Source organism: Tachypleus tridentatus, chromosome 6, assembly GCF_004210375.1.
Source record: "Tachypleus tridentatus isolate NWPU-2018 chromosome 6, ASM421037v1, whole genome shotgun sequence".
In the NCBI taxonomy this organism is placed as follows: Eukaryota; Metazoa; Arthropoda; class Merostomata; order Xiphosura; family Limulidae; genus Tachypleus; species Tachypleus tridentatus.
Window position 1 is genome coordinate 61734081 of NC_134830.1, and position 14826 is coordinate 61748906.

The window sequence follows — 14826 nt, forward strand, 5'->3', positions numbered from 1 at the left end:
GGACGTTACAATGTAACATTCAATAAATCTATTTGTTTTTAAAGGGTAACCCAAAAGTAGAGAGTGTATGGTGTTGACTAGCTGTTTTCAATCTAGTTTATCGCTTTAAAAATAAGGTGGTGAGTGGGTGGGTTTGGCGTTTTATGGAGCAAAGCAACTAGGGTACCTGCGCCTTAAAAATAGGAACATCTGAACAAAGCTACGAAGCGAACTAAAGGTTTAAGCCTATAGCATGTTTTTTTATCCACACAAATTGCCTGGCTGATGCACAGTGATGGTATTAAACGTAGCTAGTTACATTAGCATTACACTGTTTTTATCTAAATTTTAACATAATTCTTTTTGTCTGAATTTCGTAGGCCATTTACATACCTGGTTATCGTAAGAAGAGTCTTTTTTTGTCGTTTTATAATAATTATTACATCATAACTGGAAGTTTAACACTTGTTAATTTTGTTTATTTGTAGCCAAACACTGAGCCACAAAGCAGATTACACTATGTACAAAATTTTTATTTTTTCTTGTTCCTGGGCAGAAAGCGTTATTTCCCAATTACTTATACCTAAAGTAAATAGAAAAGACCTATTTTTTCTTGAAACTTTGCTTTTGTGACCTGGTTAATGAAATTTTCAAATATACCCATTTTCCAGAACATTCCAGATAGATTCAGTGCGGAGTGGCCGATAGAGAATTTTCTCCAACTTACAAGAATGTTCAAGAACTTTTTAGAATGTGTAGAACTTACAAGAATTTTCTAGGATGTTGTAGAACATACGAGAATTTTCAAGAACCTTTTAGAATATTTTAGAACTTTCCATAGTAATATATATATATATATATATAAGGGCTCACCACTCACAACTCACCACTTCAATTTAGTTCTAGCTGCTTAAGTGAACACATAGACATATCTGATTTTATCAGAGATGACATCAAGAAGCTGCAAGCATTCTCCTGATGCATTCTGCTATGTGTGTGGCCAATTTTTCAAGACAAAAACGAAAACGTACTCTGTAACAGCATCTGCTAAAATGTGTGAAGCCTACAAGGTATATTTCGGTGTGACTATCGTGGATCAAGACAAACCCTGAGCATCTCATTTTACCTGCGAGCACTGCGAAAAACCTCTAGAAGGTAAGACGCACAACCTTTGCTTGCTTGAATAGTAAGATTTTATATTATACAAATTTTAGACTTTTTAAAATTTAAATATCTATCGGTGGACCTGAAAGAGGAATACAACAGCGTCAAGACCTTGCTAAAAGCGTTCAAGTATGATGAGTATGGCTGGGAGGTTATTGGAGACTTCAAAATGGTGGTATTCCTGAAGGGTCTTCAAGGAGGCTCTACTGAGTTTCCCTTTGGGACAGTAGGGACACCTTAGAACAATACAACAGGAAGCACAGGCCACAACGGACAGCAATCACAAGGCCGAAAATTATGTGGAACTGGTTGAGGCTCTGGTGAAGAACTACGGCAAAATGGGCTGCAGGATGTCCCTGAAAGTCCATATCCTTGACGATCATCTTGATAAATTCAAGGAGTACATGGGAGCCTACTCAGAGGAGCAAGGCGAGCGCAACTACCAAGATATGCTGGACTTTCAACGCCATTACCAAAGAGCATATAACGAAAACATGATGAGATACTATATTTAGGGGCTGATACATGAAAGTGATTTACATTACAGTCGCAAATCTGGAAAAACTACTCATTTCTAAACAGTTTTGTTTATTTTTGTATAACTTTAGTATAAATACATGTAAACTTGATTCATATGTTGTTTTATTCAGACCTTATGTAAATGAAAATGTGCAAATTTGTCCGTTTTTACATAGAAAATAGATTAATTTCTAAATTTCATTATCCAGGTCACAAAAGCAAAAGTTGAAGGGAATAATAGCCATTTTTTGTACTTTTACAACATAAGTATTAAGGAGTACCATATACTATCCAGGAACAAAGTTTGTTACGTAGTGTTATCTGTGCTGTTCCAGTTACAGGTATAGAAACTAGATTTATAGCGTTAACAGCGAAGATAGCTTCCGTGTAGCTTTGCGTGAAATTAAAAAACAAACAAACAAACAATATTTTATCCAACATTCTCGCTAGGTGAACATTGAGGTATTGAAAAGAAAAAAGAAAAGTAAAAACATTTTTTTTATTTAAATAAAAGTGATTTATGTTTACCTCTCTTAGTTGTTTAACGTAACTTATCTATATGATGTGTGAGAAAAACATAATGATTAATTTTCCATTGAATATTATAAAATTACTGAATAAAATGTTCCGATATTAGAAAATATCAATAGGCCCGAAATGTTCTCATATTTGTAATCAAGTAGTTAGAATAAAAAAGATAGAAGTACACTCAGTTGTAAGTTTTATTGCTAGAAAAACCAGTAACTCGGACGTGTTATGCAAAAATAAATAACCATTCAAAACAAAACAGCGCATTAGCACCAAACAATGATTAAATGAGAAATTCATAAATGACATTGTTAACACAAAATAAAAGCGATATGTTATTTATTCTATAAAGTTTGCTAAGCAATTAATACGTCCAAACGCTCCCAAGTGGCACAGTGGTATGTCTGCGGATTTACACTATTAAAAAACGGGATTCGATACCCTTGTTAGGTAGAGCACAGATAGCTCATTGTGTAGCTTTGTGCTTAAATTTGAAATAAACAAACACGTCCAAAAGTTTATCATAAGTACTTTCTCTTCTCTGAGTATTTCATTAGTCACTTACTTATGAGTAGATAACACTAAAACGTGTCTTGTCGTTTCTAAGAGGTTTTATATGTCAACTTAAGGACATATAACTTTAGAGTCTGAGACACCATCTCAGCGGTGGACACAAGTGCAGCTTCGTGCTTAAAACAGAGCGATTTTAGTTCAGACATCAGCGGACGTTTAGTCAACTGTATTAAAAAATACACGAGACTGGTTAAGTAAGTCGAGATTTATAATGAGTGTAAACAGGGAATTATTGTTGAAAATTAAGAAAGAGAACGCAAGGTACATTCAGTTTTCATTTACTTGGTGTTTAGCTTTGCTTCATACAGTGTGATTCAAAACAGCCCCAACTGCTCATGCATACTTAGTATTAAGCCTGAGTTTCGATACCCTTGGTAGACAGAGCACAGGTTGCCCATTTTGTTGATTCGTGCTTGGCAATAACCAGTCTTTAAAGTGTTTTATTTTAACCCTAAAATAGGTAAAGTGTCTTGAGCCACTTTAAAATTGTACCAGAGTTTCAACCTATAAACCTAGACACAACAGGACTTAGAAGCTTAAAAATATCTTGGCAAAATTTACGTCAAAAATTACTGATTTTACATATCTATTTTCAGAATGCTTTAAAAGTTAAATCTTTATGGAATAAATAATCGGTATGATTTATCGTGTAGGAAACTGCATTATTTTTCTAACCACTAAAGAAAAGGATATTTGTCACACACATTCGGAGCAAGATTGTGAAACGTTTCTTCGATTTTCAAGTGGTTTTAATGGTTACGCTGCTAAGAAGATTCTCTTTCTAAGCCTAAATAAAGATCTCTGACTTGCTGCAGGTAATGAAATTCACGGTAGACTCCCTGCCTTGAGGTGATTATTACTGTATCTTCAAATAGTTAACGTACCAAAGGAACATCGCTAAGTTTGTGTGAGTAATTTTACTGCCTCGGAAGAAGTGGATTATCGTTACGAATTGTTAGGTATGGTTGTAGGACATTTCTGATTGATGTCTCAACAGTTAATGGTTGACTGGGTCTATTTATCATTAGCTACTGATGGTGTGTCAAACTCTGATATAAAAACAAGCTGTTCTAATAATCGAAGTAAGTAAAAGGCCCTTTCTACACAAAAAGACAACATTCGCTGTAAAGACTGAGTGTATTTGGTATTATAGTTACTAAAACTTTCTCTAAGAGCCATAAGATATCTGTTTCTCCCAAAAGGATAAAATATATTCCACAAATGAAAACATTTGTTTAATAAGTACACTTCGTCTGTAATTAAATTAACAAATATTTTACTTGACATTTTAAGTAATATATACAATACGTATAAAGTGGTAGTTTTTTTAAGATAAATTTTAGTCATATTTACATCGCTACAGCAAGATAAAAGCCCCATTACCGAACACACATACTGATTTTTGTAAGCATTGAAGTATCTTGTACAGCATAAAGTGGTACAGGTAGTGGCAGATATCTTGTTGTACAACGTAAAGTGGTACAGGTAGTGGCAGATATCTTGTTGTACAACGTAAAGTGGTACAGGTAGTGGCAGATATCTCGTTGTACAACGTAAAGTGGTACAGGTAGTGGCATATCTTGTTGTACAACGTAAAGTGGTACAAAGATATCTTGTTGTACAACGTAAAGTAGTAGTGGCAGATATCTCGTTGTACAACGTAAAGTGGTACAGGTAGTGGCAGATATCTTGTTGTACAACGTAAAGTGGTACAGGTAGTGGCAGATATCTTGTTGTACAACGTAAAGTGGTACAGGTAGTGGCAGATATCTTGTTGTACAACGTAAAGTAGTACAGGTAGTGATAGATACATTGTTGTACAACGTAACGTAGTACAGGTAGTGATAAATATCTTGCTGTAAAATATAGAATAGTACAGGTAGTGACAGATATCTTATTGTAAAACATAAAGTAGTACAGGTAGTGGCAAAGAGACAGATATATCAACCACTATATAGTACCAGGAGGTAAATATCTTGTTGTAACGTAGTGCGGAGAGCGACAGATATCTGGTATATAGTAGTACAAGAAATGATATATTCTTACGCAACACAAATTATTGACAGTTGTTACAAAGTACAGTAGTATCAGGAAGTTAGTGTACTACGTAACACAGTATGTTATTGTGTATATTTTAGAAGCTTCTGAGCTTCTTTGATTCGTTTTATATTAGTATGTTATATTGATCGTCATCGCTTATACTTGTAAGCACATGAACACAAATTCTGTTTATGATAACTAGTGGATGCTAATTTTCAGAAAGAAACCATATTAATACAGACGAGTGTCTTCTTTAACGAAACTATAACTGCTTTACACTGTGGAAAAGGTGAATTTGTAAATCAAAGTGTTAGTTAAAAAATGGTCAAATGCGACTGAAGAGAGCACACACGAGCATGTCTGATTTAAATGCTCAACATGAATCTGATTTGTGGCTAGAATTAGAGCCGCCTAAGAAGGAGTTTCTACTTCAAGTAATTTACGCAATAATGACCATAAAAAACTTATATAAATGTTAAAAACAGCTGATCAGTAACAGACGTCGCATCTTTAAGCAATTTTTCAAAAATAAATTTAGTTTTTTTTGTACTCGAACCTCACTTCTTTTAACGAGGGAAGATAAAGTTTCCATTGTGATAAATTCTGTAACGTCCATAAACATTCCCTTACTTTCGGGGACGCTTTTTTCTTTCTTTGCTATGTGACGTTCTGTTGCAGACTGGCCCAGTTTTTATCCTTTGAGTCCTGTGAAGCTGAATTCAACCTAATTGCTGCTAAAAGTTGGTCGCTCATAAAACGTTCGGTTTAGAAGTATTTTAGGTAGGAGTTCATGGATTAGTCTTTTACTTACTTCTGACTAGATTATTTTATTTAAGAATTGTGAAAAATAGTGATATTATTATGATAATTGAGCTTGGTGATTTTTGTTTTTTTGAAATTAGACGAAAAGAATTGGGTTGGGGAGTGTTAAACTCTTTTCTATAAATTTGGATTAAAATTTATAAACTATTACTGAATAGAAACGTAGTGAATATCTCTTACAAACATTTGACTAATGATGTAAACACAGATATAACGACGTTTTCCATTTTTATACTGGTTCTAAATGGGAATTCTTCGTGATTTTGAGCATATTTGTTCGATAGGATTCTATATATAACTATATGACATATTTATAAACACATTAACTATTACTTTAGAAAGTTGATTCTTTCTTATGTCTTTATTTTATTTTATATTTAAAACCTACACTCGAATATAACACTTAACATTTTTAATTTTAAAATATAGGAAAATACGTTTGTGATTATGGAAATATAATTTTACTAGATTGTTACTTTCTGTTGTTTGAATATTAAATAAAAATGGAAAAATATCAAATTGTTATTCTCCATCAATATAAATATTCTCATATAAATAAATAATTTATTGTTTACATCAGATCTAGTGAGCTGTGCCTTATAACACCTCTCAGTTTTCAGGCAACTTGTTCACGTGAAAACAGTTTAAGAAGTCCCCTTATATGAACAAGGACCCCAGTGCTTTTCTTTTTTTATATGTCTTATTTCTTATACAAATACCATCATTAGAATGATTTCTGGTTCACATAAAAACCAACTTAAGTGCCTAAAGCCTTAAAATCTATTTCAAGTTTAACTTTACGAGCTCAATGGTTTTAATCTCTATTTTACCATTGATCTTGCGTTTTTGGACTGGTGTTTTATTTAATTAGAAATCTTAATTACTCTAAAGTTAAGAAGAGATGCAAGGCTGAATCTAGCCCACTTCAGCTTTCAGCTTTAATTAAATATTTAGGAAAGTTTCTCTCTCTTACGAAAGCTAAATTCGAATCGAATATTCAGTGATTAACTATCTTCCTTCAAAAAAACTTTTGTCAATGCAGTAAAACCAATCGCGATATAATTTTCATTGGTAACGAAAAAGAATGTTTCACTTGAATGTGGCTACTAAATGTGTTATTCTAAAAATATTTTATATTCTCCAGAAATGTGATTTTGAAAGTGTATGGAAGTCAGTTGGTTTATTTTCAATTTTAGTTCTGATGAATAATAAGGAAATGTGCTTCGCTATATCGCTAAGCAGAACCACCAATCTTTGAAGTTTTGTTAAAAAAGTCTTATATATTTTTTCCTATATATTCTAATGAAAGTCAAAAGAGAACTTCAATCACGTATCTCCAGAAGTGCCCAACAAACATTGTTTGAAGCCTGTGCAATGAAATATGTTAATTATTTAAATAGTTGTTTGTATGTTGGAGTAGGTCTTATTTTGTGATATATAAATTAGAAAACTTATATTATCTCCTCATTCAGCAATTATTGTTTTTAATTCAAGTTTCGACTAAACTGAACGATAAAACATATATAACATTACTGGCAATGTCTTGTTTCATAAAATGAGTTTGTTTTTTGTATCCTTGCATGAAAGCACAAATATTTTTTTCGTGCTGTAAACGAGATTAAAATATAATGTTCAGTTCAAAAGCAGCCAGCGTAACAATGTAATTACAGTTTAAAAGTCTACGTAGTGACTTGAAAAAAGAGGATAGAGTCAAATATCCAGCGTCTCAGCATATTTCGTTATTATATTGAACCAGAAAAACTGTATCCTTTTTGGTATATCTGTTATGCTTATAACGCGCATGTTCCATGAGGTGCTCAACACGGAAAAAAATCTTCAAAGTTCTTCTAGACCAGTGAATACTTGTGTGAAATGTAAGATATATGGACTCTTAAAAAGTAAATTTGACTTTGGGTAAGGCATTGTCTGTATTAAATATATAACTGATGTAGAAATAGATAAAATATTTCAAGTTAGAAGTACTTATTTTATATGAGAAATAAAAAGAAACCATCTGTTTAAAGAAACAAATCGTACGTTACGGAATATAAAACTTGTATAACGTGGAAAATTTGAAGTCTTAAAGGTCAAAATAACTAAAGATATAAAAATGGATAATTTAATTAAAGCAAATGTCTGATGATATAGAAAGTTATAAGAGACATAGAATGAAAAAAATCAGTTTATAGATTTTGGATATAAATGTAGACATGTTGAAAAATACATCAAGTAAATAGAAATAATTATGTGTTTCAATTATAGGTAGCGTAAGCTACTAACTACTAATTTTTCCTCTGTGGACCATGGTCCGGCATGGTCAGGTGATTAAGGCGCTCGTCTCGTAATGTGAGGGTCGAGGGTTCCAATCCCTGTCACACCAAAAAATACTTTCTCTTTAAACTGTGGGGTCTTTATAATGTGATGGTCAGTCCCGATATTTCTTGGTAAAAGAGTAGCCCCTGAGTTGACGACAGGTGTGATGACTAATTTTATTTTTTCTAGTTTTTCACTTATAAATTAGGTACGGCTAGCGAAGATAGCGTTTGTCCAGTTTTGCGCGCGCGAAATAAAAAAACAATCTTAGATATTTATTATATTCAAAACATTTGTATTTCGCATTGCAATAAAGAACAAATAAACGCAGTAATGTAGCAAAAAATATTAACAGTTATAGCTTAAAAATCACCAATATATCATTCCCACAAATAAATATTTAATATTTAAGGATAAATTGTAAGGACCTTGTAAATTCAGTACTAGTGGTCGCGATACACAACTGTTCTCTTAATTCTCTTAATGTCTAGTGAAATTCAAACCTGCCGCCCTCAGAATGCGAGTCAAACGTACAAACCTCCTAACTAAGTGCTAAGCCTATTAAATAATAAACGGTTATATTGTTCTTCAGTGTATTATATTCCAGAGGTACAGTCATTTAGAGTATTTTAATGATATATGGAGAGATGTACAGTTACAACAGAAAGTGTTCGTACCCCTGCATCCCGAGTATTGTTTTGCTCATAACATGAAAAGTATCACGATTAGGCTAATAGGCGTATAATATATTATAAATATTATACTAGTACACGTCTACATAGATTTGTATGTAAATTAAAAGACAAATAAACTGTTTATAAACAAATAACCAAAAATAAGCGGAGCAGAAAGTGTTCGTACATTTCAGAACATGTGAAAAAAACTGATATTCCCGTAAACATTTTGTTTAGTTTGGCGAATAAACTACATTATACCATTCCAGAACTAGACACTGGGTTCATAATTATTGGAATTTAACCAGCAAAAAAATTACTTCCGACAGTTTAGCGCCGTCTCCGTCATTATCTGCTTGGTCATCATGGTAAACAGGAAACAACTGTCCAGTGATTTAAAAAACCGAATTATTGTAAAATACAAGTCTCGCGTGTCTCTTCCCGGTATTGCTACACAGCGTAATGTGCCGAAATCTACTGTTCAAAGCATAATTGCCAAGTTTAAGCCCACAGGATTAACTGCTAACCTCCCTTGCTCCAGACGCCCCACCAAAATTCCAGAGAGAACCAAGAAGAAATTTCTCAGAGAAGTTAGTAGCAACCCTCGTTTAACACGTAATGACATGCGGAAACTGGTAAGGGAAACTGGAGTTGAAGTAAGCACCTCTACAGTTACGAACATGTTACGCTCTTCTGGGTTCAAAGCATGCCGTTCTCGTAGAACTCCATGTTTAAAGCCTGTTCATTTAGAAGCATGATTGAGGTGTGCAAGAAAGCATTTAGATAAACCCTTTACCTATTGGAAGAGTATTCTTTGGTCAGACGAGACTAAAATCGAGCTTTTCGGCCACAATGATGTTCGCAATATTTTCCGTAAGAAGGGGGAACGAAATCTTCCAAAGAACACCGTCCCTACAGTTAAACACGGAGGTGACTCGATCATGCTATGGGGTTCCTTCAGCTCTTCTGGTGTAGGCAGCCTTCACCGCGTCAACGGAATAATGAAAAGAGAAGAGTACGTTGATATATTAGGCACTTATATCAAGAATGATGCTTGGAACTTGCGGCTTGGACGTCGTTGGATCTTCCAGCACGACAATGGCCTTAAGCACACATCGAAATATGTGCAATCCTGGTTGCAGAGAAGCCATATAACCATATCTGAAGTGGCCATCGCAGTCACCCGATCTCAACCCAATTGAAAACGTTTGGTATGAGTTGAAGATTAGGGTTCATCAGCGTCATCCGAAAAACTTGCAAGAGTTGGAGGACTTCTGTAAGAAAAAATGGAAGAAAATACCAGTCAAGTACTTTCAAACGATCATGGAGGGCTATGAGGAGAGATTGGACCAAGTAATTCACCTGAAAGGCTACACAACTGACCATTAAAGTAGACGCACGAACACTTTCTGCCCCTCCTATGTTTGGTTATCTGTTTATAAACAGTTTATTTGTCGTTCAATTTACATAAAAATTTGTTTAGATGTGTGGTAATATAATATTTACAATATACTTTACGTTCATTATCCCATACATGATACTTTTTAAGTTATAAGGAAAATACTACTCACGACGCAGGGGTACGAACACTTTCTATCGAAACTGTATATGTTATAATAAAGCGATTATGGAGTCTCACTAAATCCTTGCAGTCAAAGCCGTGTCTTCTGTCCATAAACACCCGATCAACATCCCTGCATTATAGTATCTACTATAAAAGGCTCCATCTTGAAGCTGTCTTTTTCAAAGCAAATCACTATCGTTCCTGGCCTTTCATCGTCTATTTAGTGCACGATTATGACAGTTTCCCAATACCCGATTCAACAATTTGATAGCGCAAAACTCCACAAGTTCGGTTACTTTACAAGTATGAATGCCAGCTTTATTCTCTTGAGATATGTTACAGCTGGGCGACGGTTACGTCTGGAAGCCTTATTTGTATCACTTCTTTTCTTCTTAGCCTCCTTTCCATACAAATACAGTATAAGTTTCCTTTGACCTTTGCATACTTAACACACCTTCCAGTGCATTATTCAGTAATAATAAGAAATTTCTTCGAAAAAGCTTTACAACATGTCGTGTGCCACTTTTGAAAATTTTTTGAACTCCATTTAACGGTAAAAACCGGCAGTGCTGCTATTTTGTCTGTATAGATGCCGTTCATGCAGTTTCCCACAACTAGTCTTCTTATGATTAAATCATGGAAGCAAACTGTGTGCACGAGACTTGTGTTGCTTCCTCAGACAAAGATATTTCTTGACCATGTTGCGTATTATTGTCTATAGCAGATGTAAGCTTTTGTCACTGACATTTATACTTGTTGTTTGGCGTACTTGATGAAGACTTTTTTTCTGGATGAGCCTGATACCCGAGGTTGATCCATATTTCTGTTTATTACAATTATATTAAGCATATGTGATAAGTTACCCTCTTGGAAGTTTCAAATCCTTGATCTGAATACATATTTATGATCTGAGTGGGTAAATATTTTGTGCTGGACAGGACTGTTACATATCCTTCTCAAAAGCGACCAATCCTCAGTAGCACCACGCTATCTACCAAATAAAAACAATTTCAAATATAGTTTGATACACTCTGTTCTACCGAAACCTTATAAGGGTTATGATTTTCATGTAACTTGCTGGCTGGTATTTTATAGAAAGTAATTGTATATAAGATTATTAAACTTGGATACCAGAAACTTAAGTTTCATGCATAGTAGACGAAAACCGAAATGGGTTAAAGATAGAAGAAAACTAAATACTTTTGCATCAGATTGATTCTGAAAAGCTACTTTAATTATATTGAAGAAGTATGAGGAATATCTAGTTTTATTGTGATAAAGTTTCTTTTTCTCAAAGTAATAGTACAGAATGCGAGATACGGGTAATGGTAGTCCTGGGGCTCATACAGATTCCAGATATATAATACTTAAATGTATAATTCAAAAAGAGTAACATTTACGATGTAACTATAGAAACCCAAATGATAAGAAACGTAGTGATTTAATTTTGCATAAGTTTATATCATGTGTAATTTTATTTAATTTTATAAATTCAGTCGATATTATTCTAATAAAGGTGGATTTTGAATTGTCAATAATATAAAACTTTATAAATAAAGGGGAAACCGAAAACAGAGGGAACGTAACGCTATTAAGCAAGACTTGTATCTGACTGATATATGAAGGTTAAGAAACTCAACAGCACATTGATAAAGTTGGATTATTAAAAGTCCATTGATCATAGTCAGATAAACCTGTGATTAATAAATGTTATGATTTATACATATGTAGTGAGACGTAAAAATATATCATTCATAAATTACATTATGTAACACAAATCTTGTTCCTGGATAGTATGTGTTATTTCTCAATTGTCATGTTGTAAAAGTACAAAAAATGGCCATCATTCCCTTCAAATTTTGCTTTTGTGACCTGGATAATGAAATTTAGAAATTAACCTATTTTCTATGTAAAAACGGACAAATTTGCACATTTTCATTTACATAAGGTCTGAATAAAACAACATATGAATCAAGTTTACATGTATTTATACTAAAGTTATACAAAAATAAACAAAACTGTTTAGAAGTGAGTAGTTTTTCCAGATTTCCGACTGTAATGTAAATCACTTTCATGCATCAGCCCCTAAATATAGTATCTCATCATGTTTTCGTTATATGCTCTTTGGTAATGGCGTTGAAAGTCCAGCATATCTTGGTAGTTGCGCTCGCCTTGCTCCTCTGAGTAGACTCCCATGTACTCCTTGAATTTATCAAGATGATCGTCAAGGATATGGACTTTCAGGGACATCCTGCAGCCCATTTTGCCGTAGTTCTTCACCAGAGCCTCAACCAGTTCCACATAATTTTCGGCCTTGTGATTGCCTAAGCAGCCCCAAACCAATGCGACAAATCTGCCCAAACTTTTTCCATTCCTACTGAGCTTCTTGGGGAATTCTGTGCACTCCAGGATCTTCTTTATTTGTGGTTCAACGAAAACATCGGCTTTGACCTTTGCCTCAGACAGCTTGGGGAAGAAGTCTTGAAGGTATTTGAAGGCTGCAGACTCCTTATCAAGAGCTGTGACAATTGTATGTGCAATGGTGGAAACAACACCTTCTGAAGGTCTACTAGTGGCTCACACTTGACATTCATCTAACAAAACCCACTCCTTGATCCTAGGTGTCAAAAGTTCGGCATTCAACTTTGTTAGACCAAGATCTTTGATCAAGTCATTGAGGTCTCTTTGGTTCGGGTAGTATGGGTTTCTCTCACCAGCTGCACCTCTGAAACTGTAATTTAGATCTTCATCGTCTACTTCCTCTTCTTATTTGCTGCTCTTTTCTGACGATGGCTGCTTTCCCGATGGAGGAGTTGGTACAGGAAGCTCAGAGCAGTGTGGCACTGGGGCGATGGATGACGGAAGGTCCGGATACATGAAAGCAGATGCATTCTTGCCATTTCGACGTTTGGAAGGGTCCACCATGCAGAAGTAGCAATTGCTTGAGTGGTCAGCCAAGTCCTTGGAATAATGAGCTTCATGGCTCTCTTTTCCCCTCTGTACCATCCTGCAAAATAGCAAAATAAAATTGTTATTATGAAGAATAAATTGATTTTATCCTCAATTAATGTGTAAAAGGTTCATGCAAGTATTTTATATGTGATATTTTTATACTATTGTTAAATTAAAAAAATAAATTAAAAGTTACTTAAATAGTAAAAGGTCTAAAATTTGTATAATATAAACTCTTACTATTGAAGCAAGCAATGTTTTTCAGTGCTCGCAGGTAAAATGAGATGCCCAAGGTTTGTCTTGATCCCCGACAGGCATGCCAAAATATACCTTGTAGGCTTCACACATTTTAGCAGATGCTGTCACAGAGTACTTTTTCGCTCTTGCCTTGATAAATTGGCCACATACATAGCAGAATGTGTCTGGAGAATGCTTACAGCTTCTTGATGCCATATCTGATAAAATCAGATATGTCTATGTGTTCACTTAGGCAGCTAGAACTAAACTGAAATGGTAAGTGGTGAGCCCCTCTATATATATTACTATGGGAAGTTCTAGAAAATTCTGAAAGGTTCTAGATAATTATCTTGAGTCCTAGAACATTCTAGAAAATTCTTGAAAGTCTTTGTAAGTTCAAAAAAATTCTCTATCAACTATTCAGCACTGAATCCACCTGGAATGTTCTGAAAAATGGGTATATTTGAAAATTTCTTTACCCAGGTTACAAAAGCAAAATTTGAAGAGAAAAATACGTTTTTTCCACTTACTTTAGGCATAAGCAATTGGGAAATAACATTTTTCCAAGGAACAAGAAAAAGTAAAAGTTCTGTTACATTGTGTTGTTAGAGTGTGGGTTTTCTTATAGCAAAGCCACATCAGACTATGTTCTGAGTCCACTGACTGCAATCGAACCCCTGATTTTAAGGTTGCAAATCCGTACCCTTACCGCGCGGGACATAAATTATTAGAACTCGTTCAATTGTGATACTTGAAGTAACTTCAGGAACCATATGGAAGGAATATAGTTATGATGTACAAATACTTGATGTCTGAAATGAAATAGAATAAAATATCTTATGGTATGGATATAATATTTTACTATTTAATTATGCCTAGTGAATGTCTTGGCCATCTTTACATACAGATCCTAAAGATTCTATGATAATTCGATACATGCCACAGAGTTAGAAATTGATAGCGTTAACGTTACTTATAATAAATGTCTCTGTAAAATTAGGTTTCTTTTTGTGGTGAGTAAAAAATACTTCACACACAAAGCTCAGGAAATGTAAATTACTAATTAGTGATGTCGATAAAACCGACTTGTAGAGAAATATATATGTAGAAACGGCTCGTTTGGGTTGAGAAAATATTTTTTACTTAGAGTAGCGAACAATGTTTCGACCTTCTTCGGTCATCGTCGAAACGTTGTTCGCTCCTCTGCGTAAAAAATATTTTCTCAACCCAAACGAGCTGTTTTTACATATATAAATTACTAATTGTTTTTAATTTCTTATTGTTGAGGGTTACGGACGAAAAACAGAATTTTTTAAAATCATTCAAACCCAGCTGCGTTTAGTTACACAAGGAATATTTCAGGCCCTGGGTTAGTATCCCGCATAAATATAAATATTATATGACAAGATAATTTAAAATGTATTTTAAAAAGTGGAATATTCTAAACATAGAGTTAAACAA